This window comes from Lycorma delicatula, chromosome 8 (assembly GCF_047948215.1).
Source record: "Lycorma delicatula isolate Av1 chromosome 8, ASM4794821v1, whole genome shotgun sequence".
Lineage (NCBI taxonomy): Eukaryota > Metazoa > Arthropoda > Insecta > Hemiptera > Fulgoridae > Lycorma > Lycorma delicatula.
In genome coordinates, this window is record NC_134462.1 from 66,678,250 (window position 1) to 66,693,345 (window position 15,096).

Genomic DNA, 15,096 nt, shown 5'->3' on the forward strand with positions numbered 1-15,096 from the left:
ATTTTATTTGGCTATAACTCTGGAACCAATGAAAATAAGTACCACTTATGTGATATATCGTTGAAAAGCTCTCAATGAGGGCTTATTACTGCAGTTAAGAAAAAGTCATTTTTGGTAAAGAAGATTGCAGTTAATAGGGGAGGTGCACAACTAGCTGTTACAACAGTCCTAAATCCAAAATTTCAACATCCTACGGCTAATCGTTTTTGAGTTATACGAGATATATACGCACATATATACTTACGTACAGACGTCACGCTGAAACTAGTCAAAATGGATTCAGGGATGGTCAAAATGGATATTTTCGTTGAAATCTGAGAACCGAGATTTTTTACGATCACAATACTTTCTTTACTTCGTACAAGGAAGTAAAATGATTATGTTTAGGAGAAAAATTGTAATACCTAACAGGTCTGATCTTTGTGATTAACTTTGTTAAAAAAAAATTGGTTCTACATCTTTGTTTCCAAACGAACCATCGGAACAGAGACAGAATCATATTAGCCAACTAGAACAACCTTTACCTTTCTTCTTCACAGTCGTTAAAATGTCCTTTAATGAGGTGCAAGTGACCTTATCATTGAAAAAGCTTTCTGTTGTATCAATTTCATTTCCTTCATAAGACGGAAATATAAACCCGTCTGGTATATATTTGTTTTAGTAATACATTTTTTTTTTAATTTAATGAACAACATTATTCAAGTATTTGTATAAGTTACAGTAAAACTAACAACCTTAAATCGAGGTTAATTTAATGTCTTTTACCTTCGATAGCTGTAATTATTTGATTTGAGAAAAAACTTTCTATAATTGAAGGTTGAAATAATATATAAGGTCTTAAAATACATGTAGAAGACAGGAAGTAATAACAGTAAATAATTTAACAAAATTTGGTTAAGACTTCCTCCTTCCAGTTACAATAATAATCACAATTATAATGTACATGTAATTAATCAGCCAAACGGATTATTTGACCTTCCCCAACGCTATCTTTATCTGTTATACGATGCTTAGACATGAATATTTAAAGCGAATAAAATATTAATAGGTTAACGGTCAGTTCCTTTCTTTTTTCCAGTGAAAAAGTGTACACAGCTGTATACATAGTAAAAGGTATTACATAAAAGAAATGTTACCCGTGAATTAATTTAACTTTAACGATGTTGTTTAACGGGAGTTTAAATAAATAGAACCCGGTGTATTAATGTGGATGTGTAGTTTATAATCAGGAATTTAATTACGGGTATTCAATGGTGTAATAAAATCGAATTAAGACACAGCCATTGCCTGCAAGTAAGTAAAGTGTCGTATTATAGTTTGCTCAACAAAAAAACTGTCTACAAAATCTCAATTTTAATTTTTAAAAAAAGAAGCAGTTTCCGGTCATTTGAATCCCACTAGTGTCCCGTGTGAAGTAGTGCTGACTGTAACTTGTATCCCATTCTAGTAACAATCCTTTAAAAACCAATTTTAATAAGTTTTGTTTTTAAATGAATTTATAAGATAAAAGTACATAAAAGGAGAAACACTAAAAAAAAAAACTCTCCAACCTTTTTTTTTATAAATGGTAGGTAGTAATATAAAGCACTTTAAACTCAAATAACTTGTTTTAATAATTTTGTGGCAGAAAAAAATTAATTTTCAAGTTTTTGTTGCTTTTTTTTAATGTGTGAAAGATTTTTTTAATTGAAAACTTCCTACGACAGATGCTTAAAATAAGGGCAATAATGTAGTATTCTATAAAAAAAAATATTATTATTTTTTTAATCGTACAAATGGTTTTTGAGGAATTCAGATTTGAAAATATTCAAAATAATGGCCGTTATATCCATGTAAAAGTAATAGCTTTTTCATTAAGATACGACGGTATTAGTTTATTAGAATAACATATCTGCTCAAAATTAAAAAAATTGTGCAAATTATAAAACAAAAATTTATGTTAATTTCTAGGGAGTCTCATATGATAGTACAGGTGTACCAGCGATCTCAAATATAAAAAATAAACATTTATGTTATATTAAATCAAATGAATAAAATAATATTTAGGTAAACTAAGTACTGTATATTATGTTTTCAGATAAATGTAAAAGATTACTTACTAGTCGAAAGGATTGCCATTGATACTATTGATTTCTCTCTTAGAGAATTCTCATTCATAAATCGGTGACTAAAAAGATATCTAAATTTAAAAAATATTCCTTTTGGCATGCCAGAAGGCGGAGATAGGTTTCACCGGGGCAAAATAAGGGTAGGTGAACTCGGATTATACGAGCTAGTATCAAATATTGCTTTCCATGTTTTACGGACACTACGTTTTCTCATGAGACAACAAGCTATTAATTAATTTATGAAGACTTTCTTATGATTCTTGTGCTTATTAAGGAAACTATGATTTTTTTTTGTCCTTGAAACCCCACTTTTTTCACCCCTTAGTCCTTATCCAAAGACTAATAGGAACTTCAAACGTATTCGATATTTTACGTAAGAAAGTTATAACAATATTTTTTTTGTCATCCCATGCCGTAAGGGTTAGTCCTATCAAAAATTATTTCAGACAGAAGTTTTAGGTAATGTTTAGAGGACTAACGACCACTTTAAACCGATTCGATAATGTGCCTATTAAGGAAGGTAAATTTTTGTCTTCGAAAGCCGATTTTTTTCTACCCCCTGGGCCGATGGTTGGTGTGGTGATATCAAAAAACTTTACTTTAATAAGATTTAGGCCCTTATGCAAAGAATAGTAGGAACTTAAATCAATTCGATATTTTACTTAATAAGAAAGTTATAGCGATATTTTGTGTTTTTTTTCAAGAAAGTCCCCCATTTCCATGGTCCGATTTTGCCCATTAACAAACTCGACCGAGATTTTTTGTCGTTATATTTTATGAATCACAATTATTAAGTGATTGGCGCAAAATTACGGCAGTTATCGTGTCCACAAGAAAGTGAAATATATATATAAACTTTTGGAATGACAGTGGTTTTGGGGTCTAAGGGATGTGAAACGTGAAGATATGTCGAAAGTTTCCGGAAGTCGAATCATGGTATTCATTACGATATTTGCTCTCTTATGATATCTATCCAAAAAAAAGAAGAAAAAATGTTGTTTAACGCTTTAGAACAGATACACAGTTCTAGATAAAAATATGGTCTCGTCTGTTTTTAAATAACGGCAATATTTATAAATATGATAAGATTTGAATCTGGAATAGCCTAATTGCAAACATGTTAATAGCCTGTAATAAAATTTATAATAATAAACTACTCCGGGCAAAATTTTGACATTTTTTAACATAAAATTATATTTCTCGTAATATCTTTGGAATAGATGTATGATGTGGTTGTATAGTAAAAATTAAAAAAAAAGTGAAATTACCCAGGAAATGAAATGTAAGAATAAAACGATTTTATGTGTAACAAAGGAAAACAACTTTTTGTTGCGTAAACAACTTTTTTTTTGTAATTTAAAAAATGAAGATTTATGTATTAAGGTATATTTAGAGATATATATATATATTAAGGTATTTTTATATTAAGATGTTTTACATGTTCTTGTTTAACATAACAATTAGTTCAACAAATTTTTCAATTGCTTCATTTTAATCTATTCTATTTAACAATAGCTGTTTTAGAAGCAAGGTTAGACAGATAATTGCTTTTCTAAACTCATTATGGTAATGTTAATAAACTGGACAAGCAATAGTCTTCCTTTAATTGTATCTATTAACATATATTTAAGTTAAACCATTCCAATGTTTTTCTAACTGAAACATGGAAATAGCGGAAAAAGAATATTTTCATTCAAACGTATAATTTTTTTACACTATTAGTGCAGTTTGTTTTTCTTTTTGTTTTATCTATAAGGTAAAATAAATATAGTTTTTATTTTATAATTAGTTTAATAAAGGCCTAAATTTACATATGTTTTATGCTATACGAATTGCAAAAAAAGTCAATTAAAAACCCAGTAAAAACAAAGATCATTAAAGATAATTTTCTGTTGAAGCAAAGGTTTATTTGAACAATTGTATTTTAATTTTTTAAATAATATATTAATTTTTTTTAATTTTTAGTGATCGAAGTATCGATTATTACAATCGATTAAACTGTTGTTTTTCCAACAGCACAATTTAAGAATAGAACAATTGTAAAACCAAAGATGCTAATTCTAATATAAAAAACAATCAATATTATGTTAAAAATAACACAAATCAATTTTCAAATTTATTTCAAAAATAAATGTCTCCAAAGTTAGAAGATTAAAACTGTTAAGTGGTAAATAATTGTTATAATCGATGTAAACAGATTAATACTTCATTAATAGAAACGAAATTCAAGAAGGTGATATAATCTGTGTTATGAATAATAAATTAAAAATCTTCACGACTTTTACAAAGCAAGTTGTCATCAACATTGTTTTCGCAGAATAATCAAAAGAAAAAACTTATTTTGGTATTTTTTTTTTTAATAAAAACCATAGGAAAAGTACACTTTTTTTCATCTCCAAAGAGGATGGAAGAATATAGATAAGTAAACCCTTTAAGTAAATCTGCAATTTAATCGCTTTAACATTAAATCGGAGAAGTAAGCTTTCATAAACCGTACTTTTTTTGGTTTATATTAAAATTAACGGCATATAAAAGGACAATCAAATCGCAACTGTTACAGTCGTATAAGCGCCCCAATAATTCCTTAGAAGTCAGATCCGTAAACGGAATAACGGTTTCCAAGGATAAACAAATAACCTGTATCAATTTTATTAAGGAAAACTAGGAATATTTTTCACAGATTCGAATACTGTATTATAAATCGGCATAAAAATATAGGTAATATCCAATTTGAATACTAAAATATGAAAACTGATGTTCTTTGGTAGTTGGATTTCAATTAACACCACATTGAGAAGGCAATGGCAAACCAACTGTAAAACCTGCCAGGAAAATTCCAAGGAATTGGAATCGCCAAGTATCGGACACAACTACGGCTAAAATCTTTTTTATCCAATTTTACAAGTTACATCTTTACGATGGTCAATCTTTCTTTATCTGTTTAGCCTCCGGTACCACCGTAAGTTATTACTTCGGAGAATGATATGTATGAATGTAAATGAAGTGTAGTCTTGTACAGTCTCAGATCGATAACTGCTGAGATGTGTGGTTAATTGAAACCCAACCACCAAAGAATACCGGTATCCACGATCTTTTTAACCTCCGAGTCCACAGTTAAGCATTACTTCAGAGGATGAGATGAATGATTTGTAGCGTGTGTGTATCCACGATCTAGCATTCAAATCCGTAACTCTTGACTTCGAAATCAGCTGATTTCAGCAGATCATTACAGAGTCTAGATAGTTTTGTATTTTTTTTATTTTTAACGACAACTTTACAATCTATTCAACAAGATAATTGAACAATAGGTAAAAAAATATCTATATACGAACTAACATTAAGTAGTCACAGACAGCGGCTTGTAACAACGAAATGAAATGAAAAGAGCACTCCGTACAGCCAGACCAAAAGGTCAGCAAACTGAAACGATAAGGCAAATCGAGAATATTGTTCCTTAGCAATCTTGAAAATTCATTGATCGTGTTATCCAATAAATTGACCGCCAAATAATTCGGATGCCGATCCAAACGATTTTGATACCGTAGACTAACCATAGAGATTTCCTGCCGAACGGTTTGCAACTTAAGATCATTATATATAAGGCTATTTATTGCTTATGTACCAGGATATGTTCAGCATTTTTTGCAATGTTTTTGTCTGGTAGCGTTCAAGTATGTCAATACTAGATTCATGCTGTACGCCACAATTCAAGCCCGTAAATCCAAACAGGCTTCAAAACTAATTTATAAATTAATAATTTACTTCTACTGAAAGCCGAGATCTATGTCCTATCAGCCAGTACATGTTTTTAAAATTGAGATCCAACTGGTTCCACTTAGATTTGATATGTTTCGCCCAAGTCGTCGGTCAAGATGAAAACCCAAATATTTACTAGATATATCTATTTACTAAATATAGTAAACAACATTACTTTCAAGGAAAGTGTATGTAAAAATTAATGGGAAAGATCGCGTAAATTTACATAATTTTATAGTGAAAAAGATGCATCATGTACCGGTATATTATTTCAAATCAGGTAAAATAAATGATAAAAATTGTTTTTTTTTGTTTTTTAATAATTTTCTTTCTTATTCTATTGATTCTTATTTAAAGTTCCCAAAAAGTATTTAAGAAGTTATTACAGACAACTTTTGGCTACAAGGAAAAGTCTTGCGCAAATACTAGTTTCATTGTTATTTTTTTTAATTACGTATACAATATCCATTTCTAAATATTAATTAAACGCTTACTTCATATCTTTAAATATGGTAATTTTTAAAATTAATAAAAAAAATTCCTCTGTTTTTTTTTCTTTTTTAAATAAACAAGAAGTATGTAGGTAGTAAAGCAATATGAGGTCAGAATTTTGTCAATATTATAAAGATGGAATTTATCCGTCTGTGTGTAGTTATGCCTGCTTACTCAAGGTGAACCACTAGTCTAACAGTCAGAACTCTTGTTGACAAATACGTTTCCCCCTCTATTCGTTCTACGAGGTATTTCCTTTGTTTAATTATTACACGGCTATTCATTAAAGAAAAAGGAATAGAAATAATAATAAGAAGAAGTAGAAAAGGTATAAGTTACGATATTAATGATTCGTGGAGGGAAGAGTATAATATGATGGAAGGAGATTTAATTTATGAGAATGCAAAAGATTTTACGTATTCATATAAATATATCTGTATAATATATCAATACAATACAATACAGATTAAAACCAGTCATTTTTTTTTTTAAATAAATAAAAATAAAATGTTTGGATAATTCTTTAATCATTACGTCATAAACAACAGATTTAACAAATAGTGTTATTATAAGAAATAAAATATTATAACACGTTAGGAATATCGTTACAATTAAAATGATATTAGGGTTAAAAGTAATAAGCTAAGTCAACCACGAAAGATGAAGAATTGCAGTGCAATCTGATGTAGCCTTAATAACAGAGAATACGACCGCAGTAATATTAAAAAAAAAAAAAAAGAAAAAAAGAAATTAAAATAAATATATGTGGCTATTAAAAAGTGGTAAATGTAAAACTGTAAGATAATTATTTTTTAATAATTTATATAAATAAGAGGTATAATACTTTTTACATTAAAAATAAATTAAAAAAACATAGTTATTAAAAAATAATAAATAGCGATAAAAAAAATAATAAATAATATTAACTCGATTAAAAAAAGAACACATCAAAAGTTATAAAATGTAGATTAATTAATTGTAAATTTATTGAAATAAAATTCGTACTAAAAAAAAAAAACTGAAGACTTATGTAATGAAAAATTTCGTAAACGAAAAGAATATATACTTTATTTATTTACTAATTATATTTACAAATTATTATTAAAGGATTTCCTCGCTAAGCAAATAGATGAAGCTACCCCAAACTAAATTATTTATTAAATATATTTATGTAAATAAAATAATTTGTTTATTTATGTAAATTATTTATTTATAAATATAATAAGAAATTAGTCTCAACAGATTTTTATTACCTATGAAAAAATGCCAAACCTGACCGGGATTAGAACCCAGAACCTTTCGAATGAAAGCAGTAACTCCATGAAGGCCGGAATGTCATAATAATAGGAGACAAATTATGATTTAATAATTGTTTAATCCTGATTGTTTATGGTAAATATCGAAATATACTTCACATATCGTTTAATAAATAAAAAAATTATTCTAATATTAAAAGGATACTAAATAGGATTTGTTGAATTAAGGAAGAAGGTATATGATTTTTTTTAAAAAAAAAAGCTATTCATAATTTTTATGATAATTTATGTATCTATAAATAAGATAAAATAAAGATGAAACAAAATCCCTAACTTCAACTGTATACATTTATGGTAATATTTATATTTTTTTAACATCCCAAAGTAGATCGAATTTTCTTAATATGTAACCGCAATTTCTTTTAGATTAGTAATTTTTAAAAAAATTAACTTTATAATTAGCTTAAATTTAATTCCGCTTTTCTAATATAAACAACATTTGCGGTTATTTAAACAATAAAGTATTAAATTAAGATATTCCAATATTATTGTGAAACCAGTAATCTTATACGAAACTGAAGTAGCAAATGTGACGACTGGCTTAAAAAATCTTCTAAAAATCGAAGGGAAAATCCTAAGAAGAACTTATGATACTCCCCCAAAAAACCAATGGTTTTTACACACTGAAACCAAAAAAATTTTCGAAAAAACTTTGGAAATTAAAAAGCCAAATAGGATATATAAACCAGATGAAAGAGGAACTTAAAAATCAAAGAATAAAAGGGTAGTATTTTTTTGGTTAAATGAAATTTAAAGAAATAATTTATAATTCAAAGGTTTTTGTGAATGGAGGAAGCATGAGCATCAGTAGAAAATGGAACAGAAGAAGAAAAACACTCTGAGAAAATGAAGGATCAAAATTAAAAAAGAAATAATATCGGTGTAGCCCGTTTCGAAATAAAAAAGGTACTTTGTAAAGATATTTGATTCATCCATTAGTAGAGTTAGAAACAGTTATCAAATTGAAAACGCTTTAATTTAGATAAAAATAAATTTTTTAAGTCAAATGTTAACAGTTTAAAAGTTTTTAAAAAATTTCATTCAGCTATTTGGAGTTGTAATATATATATTTTTTAAATCGTTTCAACGGAATTAATTTTCGATAACATCGTTTTATTTTAAATTAAATATTTAAAATTCAAACCTCTCCTAAAATATGATTAGGAAATTATATTAAGATATTTCAACTTCCAAATCCAATTTTTTTTTTCAGTAGGTTGTAAAAGCGACTCGGTTTGATATGAACTCTGCTAAAAAAATTATACAGTTGTACTTCTTTCTTTTTCTGTTTAGCCTCCGAAACCACCGAAAGGTATCATTTCAGATGATGAATGAGGATGATGTGTATGAATGTAAATGAAGTGTAGTCTTGTACAGTCTCAAGTCGACCATTCCTGACATCTGTGGTTAATTGAAACCCAAGCACCAAAGAACACCGGCATCCGCGATCTAGTATTTAAATCCGTATAAAAGTAACTGCTTTTACTAGGATCTGAACCTTAAAATTCTCGACTTCAATATCAGCTAATTTGACGAGTTCACCACTAGACCACTAAGACGGTGGTCTTATTTAGCTGTTCTCAAGAATAAAAAACAGCTCATATCAAGCTTATAAAAAAAAAAGAAAAGTAAATCGGTTTCCCTTTTTTCTTTTTCAATGTGTCAAATACTCGTAAGGTAATGTATTAACAAACAAAGCTCGTGGAAATATTAATCGTCACAAGTGATATCATCTTCTTTACCAATGGGCTCGACTCTATGGTGAAATCTTTCATAGAACTCTCACTCGGTGCATTTTGTAACTCTAGTGCTTTATATGTATTATATCAGTAAGAAAAACCGGTTCATACAGGGTAAATCGGAAAATCTACCATTTTCTATAGTGAAATTTTGCATTATATAATGTATATTGATTCAACTCAAATTATATACACCCTAATTATGATTCACTACAACTTCAACATAAAATTTCGTGAATTAAAAATTCCTAAAACAAACTCTTGATGAGACAAAACGAATATGAACATTCATAAATTCGGGTAATCAAAAAACCAATTTTTTTTTTAATTAACCGTTCGCATCTATCTCACCGTTAATTACATCAGAATAAGGTTTTATCTATGTAAAATAAAAATTTTATCTGTTAATTACATTGATAAACCGATATAAAATTCGATAATCCAACATAAATACCCTTCTTAAACTTTATTATTACATTATTTATGAGTATGGTTTAATCGAATAATAAATAAGATTGATACGTCTTTTGAATATATTTCAGTTATTTATTTATTTAATGCAATATTAAGTTATTTTTCTTATATTTAGAATAAAAAATTATGTTTAACTGTTGCATTATATTAAAATAAAAAGTATGAAAAATTAAAATTTTAAGAAAAAATTATGCACTGTGATATTGTTTTAAAATTATTTATCTGAAATTTACAAATTAATTAAAGTTTCATATATTTTCTAGTAATCAATTTAATGTTTAAATTATTTAATAATTCTTTAACTAATCATTTTTTCAATTTATGTAAAACGAGAATTATCAATAAAAAAAATATAAACTGAATTGTATTTTTATTGTAATGATAAATGATTGAATTTAAATACGTACTATATACATTAAGAAAAAAAAACTATTAATAAAATAACAGTTTTTATTAATCTAATTTTACTTTTCTTATTAAAATTAAATTAATTACTTTAAAACCATGAAATTAAATAAATATGTGAAGTATAATCAAATGGATCGGTTCTATAAATTATGGTCTTTCTGTAAGTGATCATTCATAATGGCGATTTTATAAAAAAACAAAAAAAAAACATTATAACCACAACGCCTAAGATAATTATTATTTTACTAATAATATTATTCTATAATTCTTTTGTCTATTACGATTTAAATATGTATTACGACTTAAATAACAAGTGGGAGTTGAACTAAATAATTCTGCTAGGTCTACAAATATGATGATGACCTTGGAAAATTGTAATTTTTTATAATGATTATTATTATTATACAGGGTTACGTTCGTGTAGACTATGCCTGATGCTATGTGTATGTGTGTGTGCGCGCGCGCGCGCGCGTGTGTGTGTGTGTGTGTGTGGGCGCGCGCGCATAAAATAAAAGTGTTATATACACTTTTTTCTTTTAACTAAGATATTGATGGTGTAATGATTTTTGTTTTTTTCTGCTTTAAATTACGTTTAAATTTTATGCAAGAAAAAAATTAATAACTTCTATAAGAAGTTAAAAGATTGTTTTTCTTAGTATGTTACATGCTGTAAATAAAAAAATAAGAAATACGAGGAAATAATTTAGAAACATTAATCTTTTTATAACATTTTTCTTTTTTTTTTTAATACGACATACAGGTAATAATACAAGAAAAATAACAATTTAATAAATTTGTTACCATATATTAATAAAAATAATGATGATGTTATATATAAACTTTATGTACAAAACATTGTAGTGATATTCAACAGAATGATTATCCATATAAAAATAAAAAAATCCCTTTCGGAACGCCGGAAGGCGGAGGTATATTTTACTGGTGCTAAGTAAAGGATAAAAAATATTTCCAACTTAAAGTTAAGAAAAACTTCAAATTTATTCAATACGACAATGGTTGCATGTGAAAAAAGTTTCACATGTTTAGCATACAACCCCCATCTTCATACAATTCCGATAATATTTTGGTCATCCCTTGCCCTAAGGGTTGGTCATATCAAACGTTTTTTCAGACAAAAATTTTAGGTAATGTTTAGAGGATTAACGACCACTTTAAATCGATTCGATATAGTGCCTATTAAGGGAGGTATGATTCTTTTTGTCTTCTAAACCCCCATTTTTCCAACCTCCCATGGGCCAATGGTTGGTGATATCAAAAATTTACTGAAATAAGTTTTAGGCCCTTATCCAAAGAATAGTAGAAACTTCAAACGAATTCGATGTTTTACTTAATAAGAAAGTTATAGCATTTTTTTTTTCGAAAAAGCCCCTCCATTTCCACTCCCATGATCCGATTTTGGCTATTAACGAACTCGACCGAGATTTTGGGACGAGTTATTTTTAAGGAACAATTTGAAAGTGATTGGCGCAAAATTACGGCAGTTATCGTAATCACAAGAAAGTGGAAAACAAATAAATAAAATAAAAAAATATATATATATAAATGTATAAATAAACTTTTGAGCTGACGGTGGTTGTGGTCTGGGGGATGTAAAACGCGAAGATATCTCGAAATTTCACGGAAGTCGAATAATGGTACCCATTACAATAGGTACCTTTCTTATGAAATCTACCAAAAAAAAGGATTCAAATAACAAATGGCCGTAAATACCTTACGTTTCTGTCTGCGTGTTTATTAATATTTTATTTTCGTAGCAATTAATATTTACAAAAGAAGATTAATTAAGTAATGAAATTTTATACAAAATATTTTACTGTCATAATTTACGAATACGCATTTATATCTAAAAATGTTTAATCTTCAGCCGTTTAATTATTTCCTTTCATGAATTTTACTGTAAAAAATTACACCATGTTTGTTTTACCATGCGAAAGGTGACTGTCCCAGTGTGTACATGGACAGTGTCTTGATTCCACAAACGGTGATTGTGCGCTATCTAGAACTTCACCTAGATTGAAGTTTGACCTGGAAGTGTCACGTAACGATGAAAAGAAAACAAACTAAACGCGAAGTATAGGGAACTGCATTGCTGCTACGAACTCACTCCTCACGTTGTCAAATTCGATTTACAAGGTTAACTTACGAAGAACGTGGACTTATGGCGTGGAGTTGTGGGGAACAAGTAATAGTAATATATATATATCATACAATACTTCCAAAACAAAGTAACGAGAACAATTGCAGAGGCACCATGATTCACACGGAATGATGAAATTCACGAGTATATCTAGAGCTTCCGGGGGTTCGTGAGGTTGTGAGACAGCGCAGTGTTAAGTACCAGCAACGACTTGAAAATCACGTCAACCACTAAGCAATCAATCTGCTTAATAACAGCAGGGACGTCCGAGGGTTGAAATGTCTCCATGTGTTTGAGTTAGGGGCTACTGCATGACAGTTGAATAAATGACAACGCCAAATCTAGTGATATTATTGTTGTTTGACTATTATTTTTCTTTGATTTGACTATTTGTTTATTGCATTTTTTTATTAATATTTTGTTTTTATGGAATTTGAAGTGTTGGGAGAAATATTTTTCTAATGGACTTTAAGATTACTGATAACTATTATTATGAATTACTTATTATGGGAGTTCCTTATGAACCCCTTATCATGTGCTTCTTATCAAACGATTTACTTATGGTTCCTCTTAAAGAGTCGATTGAAAATATAATGGTTATTGAACAAAAAATATTTGCTTTAATATGACTTCAAATAACTAAATTTATAGGAAACATTTCAAGAAATAATTTTATGTTAATAAGAAATGTACACAACATATACATATTTTTACACTCCTGCCCTATTGCTGTAGCTATAGAAGGTAAAGTATAGTAATCGATCCAGTTTGGGCTCATGCGGTTTTCACCCGATCTTTACGTTTTGACACCTAAGATACCCAAAAAACCGGATAGGAAATTTTCTGGATCTTCGTACCTCTAAATCACCTTATCTCTAGAACTACTCCATCGATTTTGACCAAACTTGGTCAGATTACTTCTACATATGGGACATTGAAGCTATTAAATTTTCAACTTAAAAAGTCAAGGAGGTGATGATGTACAGCAAGGTCACCCTCAGTATCTCGAGTTTTCGCCTAGTTATTTTTCTTAGGCGCATGTTAATAATTAAAAAATATTTCAAAAACGTTTTTTGCAAAATCGCACCCCCACCCCCATAAAATGCTCTAAATAAATTAGCGGCTAAGTGGGTGCAGTGTGTTGTTAGTTCCTTCTCTGACCACAAGGTGCGCTAGTGTAGCACTGACGTACAGCTGCTGTATTCGTCTTTCTTTTTCTGTTTCTCCGGCATCAGCTATATTGTAACGTCAGAGGTGAGCGGTAGAATTAAATAAATGAATAATATTTAAAGTGTAAAAAAGTATTTAAAGGGGCCGCTAGTACCGCCACACATGCGCGTATGCGTGGAAATCCGGTATGCGCGTGCGCTTTAGTTAGAATCGAATTAAATAAAAAATATTTACATTTATAAAAATGATAAATATTTTAAATTAAGTTCTGTGTGTGTAAGCCGTGCTTCCAACTTCCAAAAAAAGCCGCGTGACGGGAAAGTTATACAACTGTGTTGTCAGCTTTTTACTATAGCATTCAGTTGAAATATTTGATTCCATATCGGATGTGGAATTGTATATATTCCAAAATTATTGGATTTTTCGAAATTTAGGAATTAAGTTAAATCAGATGTTTTGGTAGGTACGTTGTCTTAATACATGTTTGGGGCAAGCGTTGTACATATTCCTGCTGGAAGCTTAAATAATAATAAAAATTACAGTAATAAAATGATATATTATTAAAAATTAAAAAGATATTGAAGGTGTAATTTTTAAACCATGGTCGCTGATAGCAACTTTTTATTTCCTTATTATTTAATAATCCTGCTTAACCGTAGTTTTTTTCACTATAAATCAGTTCGATAATCTATTTGTAAAAATGTGGGGTCATTTTTTTTCACAATAAAATCCTAAAGGTTTTTACCTAATAATTAATAATTTGACATAATTAATATTTACAGATATATTAATTTATTTCTTACAGAATTAATCTTAAAATGGAAATGAAGGTTATCGGATGTTTATCTAAAGGACTTTATTTTTTTTTTTAATATTTTTACAAGAACAATCATTTTGTACAATTCTGGTTAATAATTTTAATATCGACACACAAATTGGTTTGGGTTTTCGATGACTAGTTACCACTTTAGATTATTGAAATAAAAAAAAGAAACTAAAAACGTATAAAATTATTTAAAATTAATTAAAATATCTGGGTTTTTATACAATACCGTTCAATTAAACAGAAAAATAAAAATTATAATTACGTTGGATAAAATCAAAATTGGCAAGATAATGAAGGGTAACTTAAATTTTTCTGGCCATAAATAATTAAAATTTAATACCCTCCTTATTATTTTAAATATCAGTCTACATAATAGCTCTAGTGATTTTATATAACCCATTAAAGTAAGTGTGAGAAACTAGAAAAAACTAATTTTCTACTGTTGTATAATTTAACGAATTATGTAAATTCCCACGTTATTAGGAGAGAATATTTTAGCCCTTGGTCTAATTCTTCCATTTGATTTACACAAAACAAGAATAAAGTATTATCTTATAATTGACATTAATACGTTCTTTATTAGTATTTTTTTAAACTATAAACTATATTTAAACCATAAAAAAATATTGAATACGCCAAAAAGTCTAAA

At 28.2% G+C, this 15,096-nt stretch overlaps 1 protein-coding gene and 1 long non-coding RNA gene across 2 annotated transcripts in view; one reads left to right on the top strand and one right to left on the bottom strand.

Moving 5' to 3' along the window:
• Positions 1-15,096, top strand: part of LOC142328603 (uncharacterized) — a 142,239-nt gene that overhangs the window by 86,664 nt on the left and 40,479 nt on the right. The gene's annotated exons all lie outside the window — the stretch shown is intronic.
• Positions 1-15,096, bottom strand: part of LOC142328600 (LON peptidase N-terminal domain and RING finger protein 1) — a 98,752-nt gene that overhangs the window by 61,089 nt on the left and 22,567 nt on the right. The gene's annotated exons all lie outside the window — the stretch shown is intronic.